Raw genomic sequence first — 20,132 nt, forward strand, 5'->3', positions numbered from 1 at the left:
CTTCAACACGTGAATTTTGTGGGGACCCAATTCAGTCCATAACAAGTCATATATACAGTGTCAGGCACATTGTAACTTCATAATAAATACGAGCTCTTATGATGTGAGAGTTTTACTTTCCTCACAGACATGTATATGAGTCTTAGTTTCAATGGTTATTGTTTTGGTTGGTTAAAATTACAGTTTAGAAGCAGAAGCACATTTACATAAGTAAACCCCAATTCATGCATTAATTAAAGTGACAGGGAATGAAGTTTCATTCTACCGAGATGACTTAAATGCAGACATAGACACTTTATCCATTCTTTTATGTGATGTATTTTATTTTTTCTTTTTTAATTTAAATTCAATTAATTAACATATAATGTATTATTGGTTTCTGAGGTAGAGGTCAGTGATTCATCAGTCTTATATAATACCCAGTGCTCATTAGATCACTTGCCCTCCTTAATGTCCATCATCCAGTTACCCCATCCCCCCACATTCCTCTCCTCCAGCAACCCTCAGTTTGTGTCCTAGGATTAAGAGTCTCCTATGGCTTGTGTCCCTCTATGATTTCATCTTGTTCTGTTTTTTCCTCTCTTCCCCTATGATCATCTGTTTTGTTTCTTAAATTCCACATATAAGTGAGATCATATGATAATTATCTTTCTCTGATTGACTTATTTCGCTTAACATAATCCCCTCTAGTTCCATCCACATCGTTACTAATAGCAAGATTTCATTTTTTATGGCTGAGTAGTATTCCATTGTATATATATACCTCATCGTCTTTATCCATTCATCTGTCAATGGACATCTGGGCTCTTTCATAGTTCAGCTATTGTGGACATTGTTGCTATGAACATCGGGATGCACATGGCTCTTCTTTTCACTACATCTGTGTCCTTGGGGGTAAGTACTCAGTAGTGCAATTGCTGGGTCATAAGATAGTTCTATTTTTAATTTTTGAGGAATCCACACTCTTTTCCAGATTGGCTGCACCAGTTTGCATTCCCACCAACAGTGTAAGAGGGTTTCCCTTTTCCTGCATCCTCGCCAACATATGTCATTTCTTGCCTTGTTATTTGTGCCGTTCTGACTGGTGTGAGGTGGTATCTCATTGTGGTTTTGATTTATATTTCCCTGATCCTGAGTGATCTGGAGCATTTTTTCATGTGTCTGTTGGGCATTTGGATGTCTTCTTTGGAGAAATGTCTGTTCATATCTTCTGCCCATTTCTTGATTGGATTATTTGTTCTTTGGGTGTTGAGTTTGATAAGTTCTTTACAGATTTTGGATACTAGTCCTTTATCTGATATGTCATTTGTAAATATCTTCTCCCATTCTGTACGTTGTCTTTTGGTTTTATTGACTGTTTCCTTGCTGGGCAAAAGCTTTGTATCTGGATGAAGTCCCAATAGTTCATTTTTGCCTTTGTTGCCCTTGTTTTGGAGACGTGTCTACCAAGAAGTTTCTGGGGCCAAGGTCACAGAGGTTGCTGCCTGTGTTCTCCTCTAGGATTTTGATGGATTCCAGTATCACATTTAGGTCTTCCATCTATTTTTGTGTATGGTTTAAGAAAATGATCCAGTTTCATTCTTCTGCATGTGGCTATCCAATTTTCCCAACACCATTTGTTGAAGAGACTGTCTTTTTTCCATTGGATATTCTTTCCTGCTTTGTCAAAGATTAGTTGACCATAGAGTTGAGGGTCCATTTCTGGGTTCTCTATCCCATTCCACTGAACTATGTGTCTGTTTTTGTGCCAGTACCATACTGTCTTGATGATAGCAGCTTTGTAATAGAGTTTGAAGTCCAGAATTGTAATGCACCAGCTTTGGCTTGCTTTGTCAACATCCCTCTGGCTATTCAGGGTCTTTTCAGGTTCCATACAAATTTTAGGATTATTTGTTCCAGCTCTGTGAAAAAAGTTGATGATATTTTGATAGATTGCATTGAATGTGTAGTGTAGATTGCTCTAGGTAGCATAGGCATTTTAACAATATTTGTTCTTCCAATCCATGAGCATGGAACATTTGTGATCACCAAACCAGCCCTACAAGAAATATTAAAAGGGATCCTTTATGTGAAGAGAGAGCCCAAAAGTAACACAGACCAGAAAGGAACAGACACAATATACAGAAACAGTGACTTTATAGATAATACAATGGCACGAAATTCGTATCTTTCAATAGTTACTCTGAATGTAAGTGGGCTAAATGCCTCAACCAAAAAAAAACCACAGGGTATCAGATTGGATAAAAGGGCAAGACCCACTGATATGCTGTCTGCAAGAGGCTCATTTTAGACCCAAAGACACCTCCAGATTGAAAGTGAGGGAGTCAAAAACCATTTATCATGCTAATGGGCTGCAAAAGAAAGCTGGGGTGGCAATCCTTATATTGGACACATTCGATTTTAAACCAAAGACTGTAATAAGAGATGAGGAAGGTTGTTATATCATAATTAAAGGGTCTATCCAACAAGATCTAACAATTGTAAATACTGATGCCCCTAACATGGCAGCAGCCAATGATATAAGCCAATTAATAAGAAAATTAAAGAAACACATCTACAACAATACAATAATAGTAGGGGACTTTAACACCCCCCTGACTGAAATGGACAGATCATCTAAGCAGAAGATCAACAAGGAAACAAGGGCTTTGAATGACACACTGGACCATATAGACTTCACAGATATATTCAGAACATTCCGTCATAAAGCAACAGAATACACATTCTTCTCAAGTGCACATGGAACATTCTCCAGAATACATCACATACTGGGTCACAGATCAGATCTCAAGCCATACCAAAAGATTGGGATCATTCCCTGCATATTTTTGGACCACAATGCTTTGAAGCTGGAATTCAATCACAAGAGGAAATTTGGAAAGAACTCAAATACGTGGAGGCTAAAGAGCATCCTACTAAAGAATGAATGGGTCAACCAGGAAATTAAAGAAGAATTAAAAAAATTCATGGAAATAAATGAAAATGAAAACACAACTGTTCAAAACCGTTGGGATGCAGCAAAGGATGTCCTAAGAGGGAAGTATATAGAAATATAAGCCTTTCTCAAGAAACAAGAAAGGTCTCAAATACACAACCTAACCTTACACCTAAAGGAGCCAGAGAAAGAACAGCAAATAAAGCCTAAACCCAGCAGGAGAAGGGAAATAATAAAGATTAGAGCAGAAATCAATGAAATAGAAACCAAAAGAACAGAACAGATCAGCAAAACAAGAGTTGGTTCTTTGAAAGAACTAATAAGATTGATAAACCCCTGGCCAGACTTATCAAAAAGAAAAGAAAAAGGACCCAAATAAAATCATAAATGAAAGAGGAAAGATCACAACCAACACCAAAGAAATACAAACAATTATAAGAACATATTATGAGCAACTAGATGCCAACAAATTAGGCAATCTGGAAGAAATGGATGCATTCCTAGAGCTGTATAAACTACCAAAACTGAAACAGGAAGAAATAGAAAACCTGAAGAGACCCATAACCAGCTAGGAAATGGAAGCAGTCATCAAAAGTCTCCCAACACTCTCCCAAGAGTCCAGAGCCAGATGGCCTCCCAGGGGAATTCTATCAAACATTTAAAGAAGAATTAGTACCTGTTCTTCTGAAGATGTTTCAAAAAATAGAAATGGAAGGAAAACTTCTGAACTCTTTCTCTGAGGCCAGCATTACCTTGATCCCCAAACCAGATAAAGACCCCTCCAAAAAGGAGAATTACAGACCAATATCTCTGATGAACATGGGTGCAAAAAGTCTCACCAAAATACTAGCCAATAGGATCCAGCAGTACATTAAAAGGATTATTCATCACGACCAAATGGGATTTATTCCTGGGCTGCAACGTTGGTTCAACATCTATAAATCAATAAATGTGATACAATGACATAAACAGGAGAAAGGAAAAGAACCATATGATCCTCTCAATAGATACAGAAAAAGCATTTGACAAAGTACAGCATACTTTCCTGATTGAAACTTTTCACAATGTAGGGAAAGAAGGAATATACCCCAATATCATAAAAGCCATCTATGAAAAGCCCACAGCGAATATCATTCTCAATGGCGAAAAACTGAGAGCTCTCCCCCTAAGGTCAGGAACACGGCAGTGATGTCCACTATCACCACTGCTGTTCAACATAGTACTAGAAGTCCTAGCCACAGCAATCAGACAACAAAAAGAAATAAAAGGCATCTCAATTGGCAAAGAAGTCAAACTCTCACTCTTTGCAGATGACATGATACTCTATGTGGAAAACCCAAAAGATTCCACCCCAAAATTGCTAGAACTCATACAGGAATTCGGCAAAATGGCAAGATATAAAATCAATGCACAGAAATCAGTTGCATTTCTCCACACTGAGACAGAAGAAAGAGAAATTAAGGAGTTGATCCCATTTACAATTACACCCAAAACCATTAGATACCTAGTAATAAACCTAACCAAAGAGGCAAAGGATCTGTACTCAGAAAACTATAGAACACTCGTGAAAGAAATTGAGGAAGACACAAAGATATGTAATGTATTTTAAAAGGCATCCAACTGTAATCCTGTAGAGTATATCATTGTCAGCAAACTATCGCCTGTGGGCCAAATCCAGTCTGTGGATTGCTTCTATACAGCATGTGAATGTTTTTTACATTTTTAAGATGTGGCAAAAGAAACAAACATGCACACACGAAAGAAGAATATGTGACTGAGGCCTTCTGTGGCTCACAAAGCTGAAAATATTTACTATTTGGCCCTTTTACTAAAAGACTTTGTTGACCCCTACTCCATGGGTGGAGTTTAACCTAAGCTCTTCAAATATATCCATTTTCTGTAATGTGAGCACCTCAGCTTTCCTCTACCCTGAGCAAAGTGTCCCTTTGTTTTCCCCAAGCACTTTCTTTCTATCTTATTATTTTGGGGAGAAGTAGTCTATAGTCCCTGTCATGTCTCACAAACATCTGAGAAAGATACTGGTACCCTTTCACATTTTCTTGGTTGCTGGGACTCAGTAATAGCTTCAGAAGAGAAGAAGGATCATGGTGTTTTGAGCTACTTTTTCTACTTACTATCTTCAGACTGGGCCTGTTATTTCTTGTTATTGTCTCTCCATCTTTGAAACCTCCTCTTTTTCTGCTTCCTATCTGCCTTGGTCTGGGAAAAGGAGAAAAAAGAAATAACTATTGAATAACTATTGATTACTTTTTTACCTATAAGATTTCATTAGCTTCTTCTCATATGTTAGCTTCTTTAATTCTTGTAGTATGACGTTATGGTTAAATGGTATCCTTTCTACTTCACAGATTAAGAAAAGGGTTAACTTACTTGAATTCAAGCCCAAGTCCTTCCAGCTCCAAAATTCAAGGCCTTTCATCAAAGAAACCTGAAAACCTGACTGACTTGAACTGTAAGTAACATTAGGGGAAACAAACTAAAATGATGCTTTCGTAAACATTGCCAAGTGTTGAAGTGTTCTAAGACTTCTGTTTTGTTTTCTTCCCAATATGTAGCTATGTTCTAGATGGTTCGGTTGTCTGACAGACAACTTCTAAAGTAGTGAGGTGCTGTGATAATACTTTGCTTGTTCAAATATATCCTTGGACATCATTCATTCAATGAATGTTGAATGTTTTTCAAAAGCAGCTCATATCTAAAAGTATGTGAAAGGGTATTTATTGAGATGCAGATTTTCTTTAGCTCTCTTTGCATATTTCTTTCCCTGTGAAGAGCAAGTGGGTCTCATTGTTCTCTCTCTTGTCACAGGGAAGGATGAGATTCCAGGTGCAAAGCAGAAATGGTTAAAGAGATTTCTTTCCTGGATTTGTAGTTCCAAAGGCCTGAGATCCTTTAGCATCCTTTGCTAGGGTGAACTAGTGAGGTGGAAGTCGGGGACAGCCCCAGCAGCTAGGAGGAACAAGAGAAGATTCCCTGCTGTGTTGTGGGAGAGGGGGTTAGTAGGGTTTTTGTTTGCACATGTTTTTTAAACGATCAGGAAAAGCTAGATGTTTTTGTGTGTGCGAATTTAGAATTAAGGGCTGATGGCCACACTAAAGGATCCCCTTTGTAGTCACATTGAAGCTGTAATAGGAATTGGAAAGTACAAAGGAGATGGTGGTGTTTAGTTGGCCAAGCAGAAGAGATGTTTTCAGATTGGAGGCCACCCTGAGATGTGAAATGTGTCACTCAGGCAGTGGTGACCTTCTCTGGCATAAATCATGGTGGACTCGGTTCACAGCAGCACCCGCCCCATCAGAGCTTGGAAGAGTCATTTGATATGAACGGTGGAGAGAACTCTCCTTAGCAATGTGTTTTTATGAAACTTTGGTCCACAAACCCAGAATTACAAGATAGACCATACCGCTTTATTGCTTTTAAATCAAAATATTTTGTCTTTGAAACTCCATCTCAGTTAATACTGGGAGCCTCTCTCCTTCTCTGGGTTCCACAAGAATATGAAAATGTTTTATGGTACCTAGAAATGTTTTGTAGTATCCAGAAATTAGGGAAAAGACCCTCTTATCTTTAGGTTACAATGGTGAGATCCAGTCTCCTCTTGGATGGCTACGTTTCTAGTAGCCATCTTAAGAGCTTTCTGTTGCTTCAAAGGCCAAAGATACTTTTGTAAATATACAGATTTAAGAACTCAAGATTCAACCATAATCACAGGATTACTTCTAAAAGTATTATTTATTGGTCTTTATTTTTCCTATTTATAAACATATAATTGTTTAAAGCAGTTGAGTAGAAAATCCAGGGAAGTACAGAGAGAATAAACATTAATACCTGTGATACGTTTTCTTATAAAAACTCTTCCCCATATAGATTTTTCTTAATATGCAGAGGTAATATTCAAAATACTGAACCACCTGCACAAGTTTAGGCACCAACCAATCAGAAAAAAAGTTCTGGCTGACAATGGAAAAAGATCTTGAACCTCTCTTCCAAGCTCCCTTTTCAGACTTTACTTCATAGCTTCTTTATCTGGAAGAGGTCCAGATTTGCCATATTTAGGGGAAGCCATGCATGGTGGTGGTAGTGGTATTGGTGGGGCTGCTGGTGCACTAGCTATTTATCAACTGATAGAGAAGTCCTTTAATAGTACGACAACTAGTATGGGTGTATGGCCATCTGTACCAATATGTACTGGTGGAGTTATTAGTCTGGACTATATTATAATTCCTTATAGTTTGGGTTTATTCCACTTAGCAAAAACTAGTAAACATTTTCTTGTAGCATAATATGTTCCTATACATGAGAACTTTATAACTGCAACTAATCTGATGCACTATAGGCATACCAAGATGACGGATGATTCCATCTCCTCTTGCAGTGGCTGGGTGGACATGTGCTACCAGCTTCCAGAACCAGTCACCTCCAGCCCCCTGACTATTTGCTCTAGTGTGATATAAAAATACTGTCATTTTCTTCATGTGTCATAATGTGAAAGGGGTTGGGAAGAATCACTTTATAACAAGGTTTTTAATGGGAACATATCTTCTCATTCTATGGCTATAATATGGTGAACTTAACCAGTTGCCTATTAGTGGATTTTCAACTTGTCTCTTATTTTTTTAGTATTTTATTTTACTTCTAATGAACACACTTAAACATATATCCAATTATTTTCTTAAGACAAGTTCTCAAAAGAGGAATTTTAGTATATTGGGTCCTATTTAATACTTGGACACAGAGTATCAAATTTCCCTTTCTATGAGTGCCAAAGAATACAGGCTCTAGATCTAGACGTGCATCCCTGTTCCATCCCCTCATTAGATGTGTGACTTAATGCCTCTGTGCCTTAGTCTCCTTGCTGACAATGGGGATAATCATAATATTATCTCACTTGATTGTCATGAGGATCAGATGAATTAGGAGTACTTAGAACAACTCCTGGCTCATCATCACCACTCATTAAATCTCAGCTGTTTTCTTTAGTAGTTGTAGTTTTTGATGTTGTATTCTAAAGATTTTATTTATTTGAGAGAGAGAAAGAGAGCACAAGGCGGGGCTGGGGGGTTAAGGGACAGAGGGAGAGGGAGAAGCAGACACCCCCCCCCACCATGAGCAGGGAGACCGATGCGGGACTCGATCCCATGACCCCGAGATCATGACCTGAACCAAAGGCAGGCGCTTAACCGACTGAACCACCCAGGTGCCCCTAGTCTTTGTTATTTTAAAGTTTGCCAATTTTCACTCCCCCAGAAGTATAAAAGAATATCTTTTCTCCCATAATCCCAAAGGCACTGAGAATTAAGTTCTTTATAATCATTGCTATAATATCATAGGTACTTAAAGATTTTCCTTTTAGAAAAATGCACTTTAATCACTTATGAGATTAAGTATGAGATTACCAGTCTTTGATAGACATGTTTTGTCTTTTGCTCATTTTCTATATTTTTAAAAATGGAAAATGTTCTGGGAATACTAGGCTGCCTATTATGCCATTCTGGGTAAAATAAAAAATAGAAACGGCAAAGTAATCGGAACCTCATGGATGTGCTCTAGATAGGGAGTTTCGGTTTTACAACCATGGCTGCCCATTGTAATCACCTGGGAAATTTTAAAAGCTGCTCACGACTGGGCCACACCCCCAGAGATGGTAATTTAATTGGTCTGATTTAATTACCTGGCATAGGGATTGTTAAAAGCTCCCCAGGTGCTTCTAATGTGCAGCCAAGACTGGTGTAGGTGGGTACTGATTAATTCAGGGTCAGTTGGGTGTGTCTGTGGGGCCGCGTGCTGAAGAGAATGACTTTCATAATCATCCGACTCTCCAGGCCAACTGAGTCAATTGCCACCGTGTAAACTGGCTACCAAGCCTTCTGACTAAGACTGAAAACAAAACATCCAATTCTGCTAGACTTTGCAATATCTTAAAATTTCTGCTCTGGACAGTTACTTTCACTTTCAAGTTCTTCTTTTTCTTAAAAATCAGAAGATATTATATATAAAGATTAGAAAGAACCTCACTTTTTAAAATTAAAGTTTATCGGATTTTAATGTAAAAGATATTTTTTTTCTAGAATTAAAACTTTCTCTCATGACCATGGACAAATACTCTAGTTGGAGGAAGTTGGGAGAACAAAATGTACATTGAAGAACTTTGAATGTATTTTACTGATTTCGGTAGTCTGAACTGAAATACATAATTTAGTCCATGCCAAAACAAAAAACAAAAACAAAAAAACAGCCCAAATGTTACACTTGTACTTTGGGTGGTAGAAAAAATCACTGACTAGCCGATATTTCACGTTCTTGACTGTTTCTTCTGTGTTGTGTTGCTGTTGATGAAGCAAACAATCACAAAAGGATTAAATGCATACAAAACAGGCTGGATAATATGCACCCTGTGTACAACAGCTTTGATCTTTTGTCTACTTTGAGTGTAAGTGTCTTGAGATTCAGTATTTTAAGAAAAGAATACTTCCCTTGGACTAAAAAGTATAAACTGAATTTGTCCTTCAACTGGGAATATTCAACCACAATGTGTTTTCAAGGAAAAGCTTTAAGAGTAGCTTCAAAGGATTCAGAAACTTAAGAGAAGAACAAGATGCTGATGTGTTAGGAAAGTCTACAGTATTTGCTTCTGTGGTTTTGAAGATGTAAATATAAACAGCTATGGCAGAGAAGTTCTATAATTAGCTTTCATCCTGATTCTAAAAGTTGCTTATTTTAGAGCTATTAATAGTATATAAAAACCACTGTTTAAAACTCTTGGTTTGGATTTTCTGGTACTTTAATGAAAAAAATTAGTATTTTCAAGCTTTGTGGTTTCTCTAAAGTCATGTGCTAAAGAAGTAGAAGTCCTCTATTGCTGAAAGGTTTTTGGGAATGGTGGATGCTCTGGTATTTTCTGCTTCCCAGGCATAGTTTTCTCTAAGAGACCGTGAGTCTAAATCAGAAATTAAATAAATTACTGATCTAAACTGTGGGTCTAGTTATAGACAGACACTAGTATTTAGATGAAACAAATGTGCTCTTTAAACACAGTGACCTTACCCAGTTGTTCTTCCAAAACCACAATAGAGAACAATCTTGCTCAGTTAATCAGAAAAAAGAAACCACCCCCTAGAAGGGTGTCTTTCAGAATACATTCGGCAGCAGGATGAGGCAGCCACATCCTCCCCTGAAAAGTGAAGGCTCAGTATCTCGCCTCAATCCAACCACCAGTCAGCATCAAATCCCTTCCCTGAGCTCACCAAATGTGTTGTTGCATTACTTGTTTTTTCCGTTGGATGAATTCCTTGTAGGTCTAAATCCTATAGGATTGTATAGGATACAAATCGAATCTAGAGAAAGACTTTGAATAAACCTCCACCACCCCCAGCCAAATTTTACCCAGGTGCAAAGTAGACCGGGTGGGCATAAGAGACACTAAGCCATGTTCATGAAGGAAAGAATGGTTATTAATGGAGTTGAAGAACATTTATGGAATTCTTGCATTCCCATTTAATGTTTTGCTAAGTTTCAGGAGAAAAGATTTTAAGCAATGGCGACCAAAAGAATCAAAGAAGTGAATCAAGTCAAGTTATAATTAGATTACTCTTTACACACCAGAAAAATTAAAAAAAAAAAAAAAGTTCTGGAGTAGGCTCTTGGAAACGAGATAGGGAAAATGTAGCCCGGTGTGCCCCATCATATGCAGAGATGGCAGGGAGCCTTAGAGAATACCTTTTAGAAATCAGTCAAATAAGATTATTCTGCTTTCCTCCAAGAATTCAGGACGCTGTTTGATGATCACTGTGTGATTCCCCTGGACTTGCTTGAACCCACCCAATAGGGATTGAAAACTTCCCAGCAGTGGCTCTCAATATTTATTTCTCAGAATTATCTGTAGAGAATTTTTTTTTTAAATTACCCATACATGTAGCCTACCTCAGAATATCTGAAACAGAATCCCTGGTGGTATGTATTTTAAAGAAATATCTCTAAGTGTTTCTGATGTACAGCAAAGTTGAACACCTCTGAATTTAGGCAAATAGAAAGGATCAGGTTTCCCACAAGAAACTAGCTTTTCTAAGGGTTAGGGGACTAGGAATTTTTGAAGATTGGTTTAGATCATCTCAGTGGTCCCTTCAGGAGACCTCAAGACCTCGAAGTGTTCTAATGAACAAGATGGTCACAGAAAGGACACTCTTTAATTGTAAGGGGTCTTTGAACATCAAAGAGCTTATGCACTTGAAAGCAGAATTCCAACCAACTTTTTCTGTAAGAATTAAGTTTGGAGATGACTTTTGTTTGTACTGTTTGCAATTTTATTAGGAAAATTAATCTAGACAAACTTCTGTTTTCTATACACATACACATCATGTAAATATTTTCCTGTTTATATATTTTGCCATATCATATACCATTCCCAAGAATGTTTCCATTAGAAATTGTTTGCCAAAATAAGATGAACAATTCATAAATAAATTTTATACAGTTTACTTGATGAAAAGGAGTGCATGGAGGAGGAGGGTAGATGAATGCTTATTGAGCTCTTCATATGCATTTTTTAATAATGGATTGGTTACCGCTCTTCTTTTGATGTTGAAAACTGAAGTTCAGATTAAAAGAAATCTCCAACAGCATACAGTTAGTAACTAATAGAGTCAGGATTTAAACTCAAGTCTGCTGATCCCATAACTCATATTTTCTAAATTACATTATATGAGGACAATCAATAGAGAGGCAAATGTCCTTACTTGGTCCTTGAAAACATATCATTTAATGATTTATATCCTGAAGGACTAATTATGTATTCCCAGTACGGCCATGAAGGTTACACAATTGGATATCTAATAAGACTTTTTCATCTCTCCTATCTTCCTATTTTTCATGAAGGAGCATGTAGACATTTTAAGGAATCCTTAAGGGGGTCCAATATTTTTAAAATCTCTACTGTCTTCTTAACCAACTAAGAAATAAGACAAAAGAGTAAGGTAGAGGAGAGCCCAATTATTGTCTTTATTATGGACCAACTTTAGACTGAAGGCTGTGGCTTACATCTGAAGGAAAGTGGGCCTCCTAAAATTGAATCCCAGGTTTTGGTTTTTTTTTTTAAGATTTTTATTTATTTGAGAGATAGAGAGAGAGAGAGAGCATGAGAGGGGGGAGGGTCAGAGGGAGAAGTAGACTCCCCGCTGAGCAGGGAGCCCGATGCGGGGCTCGATCCCAAGACCCCGGGATCATGACCTGAGCCGAAGGCAGACGCTTAACCGCCTGAGCCACCCAGGCACCCAAAATTGAATCCCAATTTTAAACAGACTTCTCTATCCAGGCACCGGCAGTTCCCATAACACTGGAAGCTTGAAGGACCAGAGATACATATCTGCCTTCTCTATCCAAGCTTCTGGTTAAGAGAAAATGAAGGGGAAAAGCCTAGACTCTCCAAAGTCACCAATCAGATCAGTTACTCCACCAACAGTAGAGAAACTCCAGCATTGCTACAGCTATGGATCTGCTTTGCACATGGGAAAAACAACAAGCAACAACCCAAAATGCCAGAAGTGAAGAAAGAGTGCTTCTCCTGGGCAGAATATGATGCCAGGAAGTTTTCCATATGCTTAAGAAAAACGTGTAAGGACACGTCTAACATTAAAATTTATTCACTGAGTTTAAGGAAGAAACAAAAGGCTACCAAAAGTCCCGTATTTCCAATCCAGTTCACTAAAGAGGGAAGGTGAAAACCCTCAGGTGGAAAATCATTTAACATCAGTGTTTCTCATATACACTAACAGAGCAAATATTGAAATTAAGGGTTTGAAATAATGGCAGTCAGTGTCAGAGAAGTTAATAATTAGGACACATTTACTGCCCTTAAAAAAAAAAAAATCTCATGCTTACTTTTTGTTTCCTTCATCTCTTTTGTAAAATTTGCCTTAAATTAAGATCTCTTTCAAGAAACATACTTCACAACAGAAACTGAAATTCCTTTTCACCCTGAACCCTCAGGTATATGAAGATTGAGACCCAGGGAAACAGACAACATTGTTTACTTAGCTTTAGACGTTCTTTTGATTCTTCTTTAGTATGTTTGAAGGCAGTAGTTTGACCATTTAATACTTATAAAAGTGTGGAGTATTATTTGATCAGCTGATGGTCCACTTATACCAGGACACAAAAAGTTAATTCATAAATATACATTTAATTTGTTAATTAAATTTAATCTAACAACATCTTAACTCTTCATGAGTTTTTAGCTTACACTTTAAAAACGATGTATAATATTAGGGCAGATTTCTGACTAATTTAGGCCAACCTCCCTGCCTCATCCTCCTAAAAAGTTTTTCCTCTCAGTTTTCCTAAATTTGAGCCAGTATTTGTTTGATGTGACATCTCAAAAATTATAGAAATACTAGAGCCGGAAGGCACTAGGTCCAATGCCCTCATTTCATAGATTAAAAAAAAAACCTTGGACTTAAAAAGATTAAATGATGTGACAAAGATTGTGAAATAACTTATTGAGTAGAGCTGGAGCTAAATTATTCTAACCCCTGAGAGGATTTTTCAATAGGAGTTGCCTTATTTTCCAGTTTATTTCTCTACTACTAATTTCCAGTTTAAAAATTCTAACCCCTAAGATGAAATTTATCAATCCTTGTGGCTTTGTTTAGTTTGATTGTACAGTTTTTATTTTTTAAAACATCTAGTGTGATTCTACAGAAGGAGGGGAATGTATTTTTATTGCTTTGATTGCTGTTTTTATAGCCACACACAGAGAAATCACATGATATAAAAAAATCATACAAAGCATGTGGTTTAGCTCCATCCAGCTCTAATTTTAGTCAGCAATTCTAATTTCATGAAAGATATGCATGAAGCACTTTCCATTTGCTGAATGTTTCAGTGCTTGCATTTGTTTTCCCAGACTTGCTATTTCATTTGGATTTCACTCTCATTACCCACATTTTGTGGGGGTCCCTTTGCCATTTCCAAGGGTAAACTTCAGATTGGGAAATCAGCTCAGGTTACAGAGTTGGGTATGGTTATATTTATTTACTGTTCTTTGGTAAAAAAACTAAAATGTCCCTGCCTGTTTATTACCTTAGAAGGTGTTTAAGTGCATGTCCCAAATAAGAAGGGCCTTGTTTTCCACTTGCCTTCAGGTAACTTGGAAATCCCTGGGGGTGATCATGTCTGTTCTTGGAGGTTCTCCTTGAAGTCTGATCATGTGAAACAAATCTGCTTCTCCAGCCACACTTGGAAGTCGCTCCTTTCTCTCTTGTTCCCATTTGATTTTAAAAATCCTGCTGCTCCAGATCAGAAGAAAAACACTACTCTCCTAGCCAAAGATTTTTGCATTGACTGAGGCTTTTTGGATGGTCAAATTTATCTTTCAAAATTTGAAATCAGGTTTCATCCATCTCAGCAACAATTTCCATCAATATGATGCAGCCGCTCTACTTTTGCAACAAATAAACCTATGAATGAGGGTACCGGTGATTAGAAATATCTTGATGCAAAATGCAATATAACATACCACATGTCAACGCAGTGGGAAACCACTGGCTCCAAAAGAAATAAGCTTGAATTTTCTGACCCACTGGTGTGAGAGTAAGTGGACTTGGTTGAAGTTCAAAAGAAGCCATCAGAGAAAGGGATGTTCTGATAATCCTACCATTCCCAGGAGCACATCCGCTTTGATATGAGAGCACAGAGGAGTGATGGAAAGGGACCGTCAGTTTCCCACCACTCCATTCACAGCTTCGGCACCAATGCCTTGTGTACAGAGTGAGAAGAGGTTCAGTCAACAACCTTCAGGCTGTCAGGACAAGGAGAAGTTGGAGTCATCATCTGTGAGCCAGATCTGCTCCAGCTAAAATAATCACATAATTGAAGTAAAATTACATTGTTAACATTGAATTACTGATTCATGTCTCCCTTCCATGTGTATGCTTCCAGCCTAGCAATCTGAATTGGCAATCTAGATGTACTTTCTTTCCTTCTTTTTCTTTCTTTTTCTTTTTTTTGTCTTTTCACAAACTTCACCCAAAAAAAAAATAGAGTGGAATTTTTCAGGAACTGTTAGGGAGCCAAAATGTATGCTAGATGCATTAAGTTTATGTCGGATCTAGGATCTAAGGGAAACAAGAAATCCAGGAAATGTTTCAAAATCAGACTGAGTCTAAGAGGAAGCAGTCTTTGGCTTGGTGCCTTAATGGACAGCAGGAATGATGCAGAGAGGATTATAAGTCACTCATTCCCCAATTAGATCTCATTTTCCCTGACGGCACAATAAAACCATGTCTCCACACAGCAGTAAAATTCATATTCCACTGATCAGTCAAGTTCTTTATTGCTGATTAGGTTTCCTGAATAAAGAAAGTTCAGTAGTAGCCATAATGAAAAAGCTTCAAATGTGACGGATGGCGAGAGTTGAGCCTCGCTTAATAGTACTATTTCGGTTAAGGTCTTCAAGACTGTTGCCAAATTGAACTTGAAATAGGGTTTCAGCATATGCAGCCTGGCCATTTTTACAGCACACGAGCTACTGGACCCGAAGCTCCACCGACTGAGCAGAGTCATGTGGGAAGGTCACCAGCAGCGTGGCATGTGAGAACAGACCAAAGGTCTGCACTGTGGCCCTGATCTGTCCAGAACCATTCGCATCGTTCCATAGTGGAGAGAGTTTCCCTCTCAGTAAAGTGGGGAGTTGAACTTGAGTTCTCTGGGCAAAACTGCTATGGCTGTAGGAACTAGACAAAGCAAATGTTCTAATCACGTGGAGTCTGGCTTCCCTCCTGAGGGCACTTCAGCCAAGGCAACAAAAACCAAAATAGTACAGGAGCAAGGAGTGTTTGGGGTGCAACCTCTCATCATGTGTCCTTGCCCTTCTCACAGGTCCCTAGGTTTTGCCAACCCCCTGACTGCAGTGTCACAGAGACCAGGCGAGAAACACATTTAGACCAGTTACCTTCTGCTTAGACCCAAAAGAGTGCTCTCCTGAGAACAAGAGATGGGGTAAGGAGTGTTTTGTTTTGTTTTGTTTTGTTTTGTTTTGTTTTGTTTTGTTTAGAGAACAAAGGTAAAAGAGCCACAAGAATTTAATGTCAGATTTCTTGAAGCTCCTCAGCTTAGTTTCATGGAAAAATCTGTTTCCACAAAGAACCAGTGCTATTATTTGCGATTGAGATTCCCAAGCTTCTGATACTCGGGTATGGTGTGCTTATCAGGAGATGAGATAACCCTGTTCCTCCAAAACTATGTGTGTTCAGGTGGGGAGGGGGGGACCCTTGGCAGTTCTGCAAGTAAGCACCAAGACAGCAGGGATTCTCATCAGTTTTAGAAAACTGACTTAGAATCATATTCCTAGAATACAGGCCAACTGTAAGATGAACACTATTCACATATAAAGACTCATGGGCCAAGAGGAACTGACAAGCCATGCCAACCAGACGCTGGCTACTATGCAGAGAGGGGGCAAACTGGGCAGCATGCCACAGGTGTGAGTGCACCCAAGTCCTAGACAGATGCAATGTAGGCAAAGCTCTTTCCTGATCCTGCCCAGCTTCCTCTATGAAATCTCCTCTCTTGCTCTCTCGCTTTCTCACTCAGTACAAAACCCCAGATGCCAATTCCAAGGAAATCTGTTTCCCCTATCACCAGGACTCCCCACCGATGGTTCCCCTCCCCTCCTTTTCATTAGAAAATGTTCCATTCAGAGATCCTCTGCCAGTTACGTGTTCATGTGATAAAAACACTTTGCCCATGAGAATGTGAAAAATAATCTTTAATCCTCCAGTCAGCGGATGTTTGTATCCTAAAGGACATCTGGTGTTCAACTCAAGAGGAATTCATGGGAGTGGTACCTCTGAGTGTTGGGTTTTTCGGCACCAGTCTCCCATTCACTCAAACTCTTGTAGGGAATTAAACATAATAAAATAAAGCAACCTTATTTATTTCATTTAATCTTCACAAAAAGATGAGGTAGGCTTTGTTATTTGTATTTTTATCATAAATTGGAATTCGGAGAGGTTAACTGACTTGCTCAGACCTCAGTAACTCTATGTTCCAAGGACTCAACATGTTTTTGTACTTTGTCACATCATAATTTTTAATATGTCTATACAGAAGTATTAACTTTTAGAAGTAAATGAATTGTCTTTCCAGCAGTATGATGTTAGAACATAAGACTCTTACACCTAAAATAGCAGGTGTTTTAGAGCTAGAAAGACCTGAGCGTGAATCCCAGCTAACCGGTTCTGAGACTAAGGAAGGAACTTCAAATGTCCTGAGACTTGTTCTCATCTCTCCAGTGAAGGGTGGTGGATGTTTAAATGAACTGGTGTATTTAAAAACTTGGCACCAGTAGACATAATCCTTATTTAATGTTTCATATTTCTGAGAAGTGGAAAAATATCCCATCTTTGAAAAATCATCCTTAGATATCAAAAATTCATTTAACAAAAGGTTGTTTACAATTATTAATATAAGGGCCTGCTTCTTACATCTTCGTTTAAGAATATGTGCCAGTTATGTCAGAGTAATTTTAAAATTCCTCTTGGAAATCTACAACACACAAGGTTAATGTGAAAAGAATAAATGCATTGCTCTATAATTGAGAATGTTCTCCTAAATAAGAAAAGTAATTGTATCAGTATTCGAGTACAGTTGAAACCCAGGGGCGATGGAAAAAAAATGCCAAGACCTTTTGGTTGACATGGAGTCTTATCTTTCAGTGACTGAAAAATGTGCCTAAAACTTTTCTTGCTTTCTGTGCTTCCCCACAAGTGGCATCAATTTATGTAATTGTCTGATACATAGCACTTCTGAACAATAAATAAAAGTCACCACCTAATGGGCTTAACTATTTGCCTCAGGATCATAATTCCCTCCCAGATACTTCATAAATTTAGAAATCCATCCCAATGAGCACATATTTTTGAGCTTCCCCAGTGCTTAAAATTTTTGGTAGACATTAAAGAAGATGCAAGAATGACTAACTTACGGTCACTTCAGGGAACTAACCTGTGAGGGGAAAGTTAACCTATCAATACAAAGCAGGCAACCTGCAAAGGGGGTATAACAAAGTGGTGTGGGAGGATAGAAGAAGCTTTGGTTCTGCCTGGGGCACTCGGAAAAGGCTTTGGAGAAAATAACAGCTGAGGGCAGACTTCAAGAATATATAGAGAGAATGGGAGGAAAGTGTAATTCAGAGAGACATAGAAAACATAGAGACAACGTGGGCAACACAGACGTGTAAATGTGAACGACTGTTTCAGTCACAGCAAGTGCTTGACTGGAGCATGAAGTACGTGGTAGTAAGAGGCATCATTGTGCTAGGCAGAATATTGCCCGCCCCACCCCAGGGATGCCAACGTCCTAATACCTGGAAGCTGTGAGTATGGCACATGTCATGGCAAAGGGGCATTAAGGTTGCTAAATCCACTGACCTTAATGCAGGGAGAGTCTCATGCATTATCTGGGCGGGCCTCATATACTCAGAAGGATCTTACAAGGGGAAGGGGGAGGAAGACCTCAGAGTGATGCAGTGTGAGAAGCATGTGACCGGCACGGCTGCCTTTGAAGACAGAGGAAGCTGCCACAAGCCAAGCATGCAGGAAGCCTCTAGAGGCTGGAAGGGACTAGGACCTGGGCTCTTTCTCCAGCCTTCAGAATGTAATGCAGTTCTGATGACGCCTTGATTTTAGCCCGGTGTGATCCATATCACACTTCCAACCTCCTTAACTGCAAGCTAAGAAATGTGTGTTGAAGCCACTAAGTTTGTGGGGCTTTGTTACAGCCTCAATAGGAAACTCATCCAGAGGTGAGGAGTGGAAAGAAACATGGACAGGCAGACTGAAGAGCTTCAGTGCCTCTCAGAGATAGGTGGACTATAGTCTAGGAATGAAGTGCCACCAAGAGAGAATCGCATGATTGGTTCTCTGCTTTAGAAAGCTGAATTTGGAAGCAGTGTCGAGGGCCCACGGGAGGGGAGGTAGGCCAGAGGAAAGGGGGCCCTTTAGGGAGTGTTGTGATAACAGGATGCTGAGTTAGGGCCATGAATCTGGAGATGGAGATAGATCGAAATGGGTCGTAATAACCCAGGACACTGAATTAGTGCCACAGATCCAGAATGTCATAGATCCAGGGAGGGAAGTAAAATCTTGGTAGCCAATTTGGTGGCTGGTTTAAACCTATTTCCCAAAGTTCAGAAACTGAATTAAGGGAACCAGTTAGAGCCCCCCTTTCAGGTTTTATCACTGATAACTTTCACGTGATACTTTGTATTCATTTATTACCATTTTGTTTTATTTCTCCCAAGAGGAAAAATCACCCTTTAACCTGAAAAATCAGGTTCAACAGGCAGTTTTGTGTGACTGAGCCCCTGAGTGGAAAAATCACAGCAGGGGACTGGATTCAGAAACCTGTTGGTGCAGTCATTCTGCCGAGAACTCGAGGGTAGTGAAGGTTTTCCCAGTGTGATCACTTTCTCAGGCACAGCCCATCGGGATTTGTGTCAATACAGTGATACATCTCATCTACCTGAATCAACTCGGGTCCGTCAAGGAAGTTGGGAATAAGTAAACAACATACTGTACATTATTTCCATTCATTCCCTCCTCCAAACATAAAATCATCATCATCATCATTAAAGGTCAGGACTTCGCTGTGCATTGGAGTTAGCCTACCCTGCAGCTGGGACCAGGGGGGGCAACCAGAGTTGACAACAGCAAAAGGGTGTAACAGGGGCGCACACAGGGTGCAGTGGAAACACAAACCAAATTAAGAGCAGCAAATCAGCAGAGGCTTTTTAGAGAAGTTTTGAGGATTATATAGGCACTATCAAGATAAAAGGGAAAACAAGCAGAAGTTAGAACATCGGCAAAGAACGGAAGAGTGAAATATATATGTTAATATATTTATTATATATAATAATATATTAATATAATATAATTAATATTATATAATGTATAATAATATATTACTATAATATATGATAAATATAATATAATATAATAAATAATATATATAAATATATAAAATATATTTAAATAATATAAATAAATTTATATATATATAAATATTTTTTTTTCCGCTCTTGACTCTGTCTAGAGAAACAAAAACAAAAGGATAGAGAGAGAGGGAGAGGGAGGGAAAAAGCGTTTTTTTTTCAACTTTATTGAAGTATATATAATTTAGTTGT

The sequence above is a fragment of the Zalophus californianus genome, chromosome 2 (assembly GCF_009762305.2).
Source record: "Zalophus californianus isolate mZalCal1 chromosome 2, mZalCal1.pri.v2, whole genome shotgun sequence".
In the NCBI taxonomy this organism is placed as follows: domain Eukaryota; kingdom Metazoa; phylum Chordata; class Mammalia; order Carnivora; family Otariidae; genus Zalophus; species Zalophus californianus.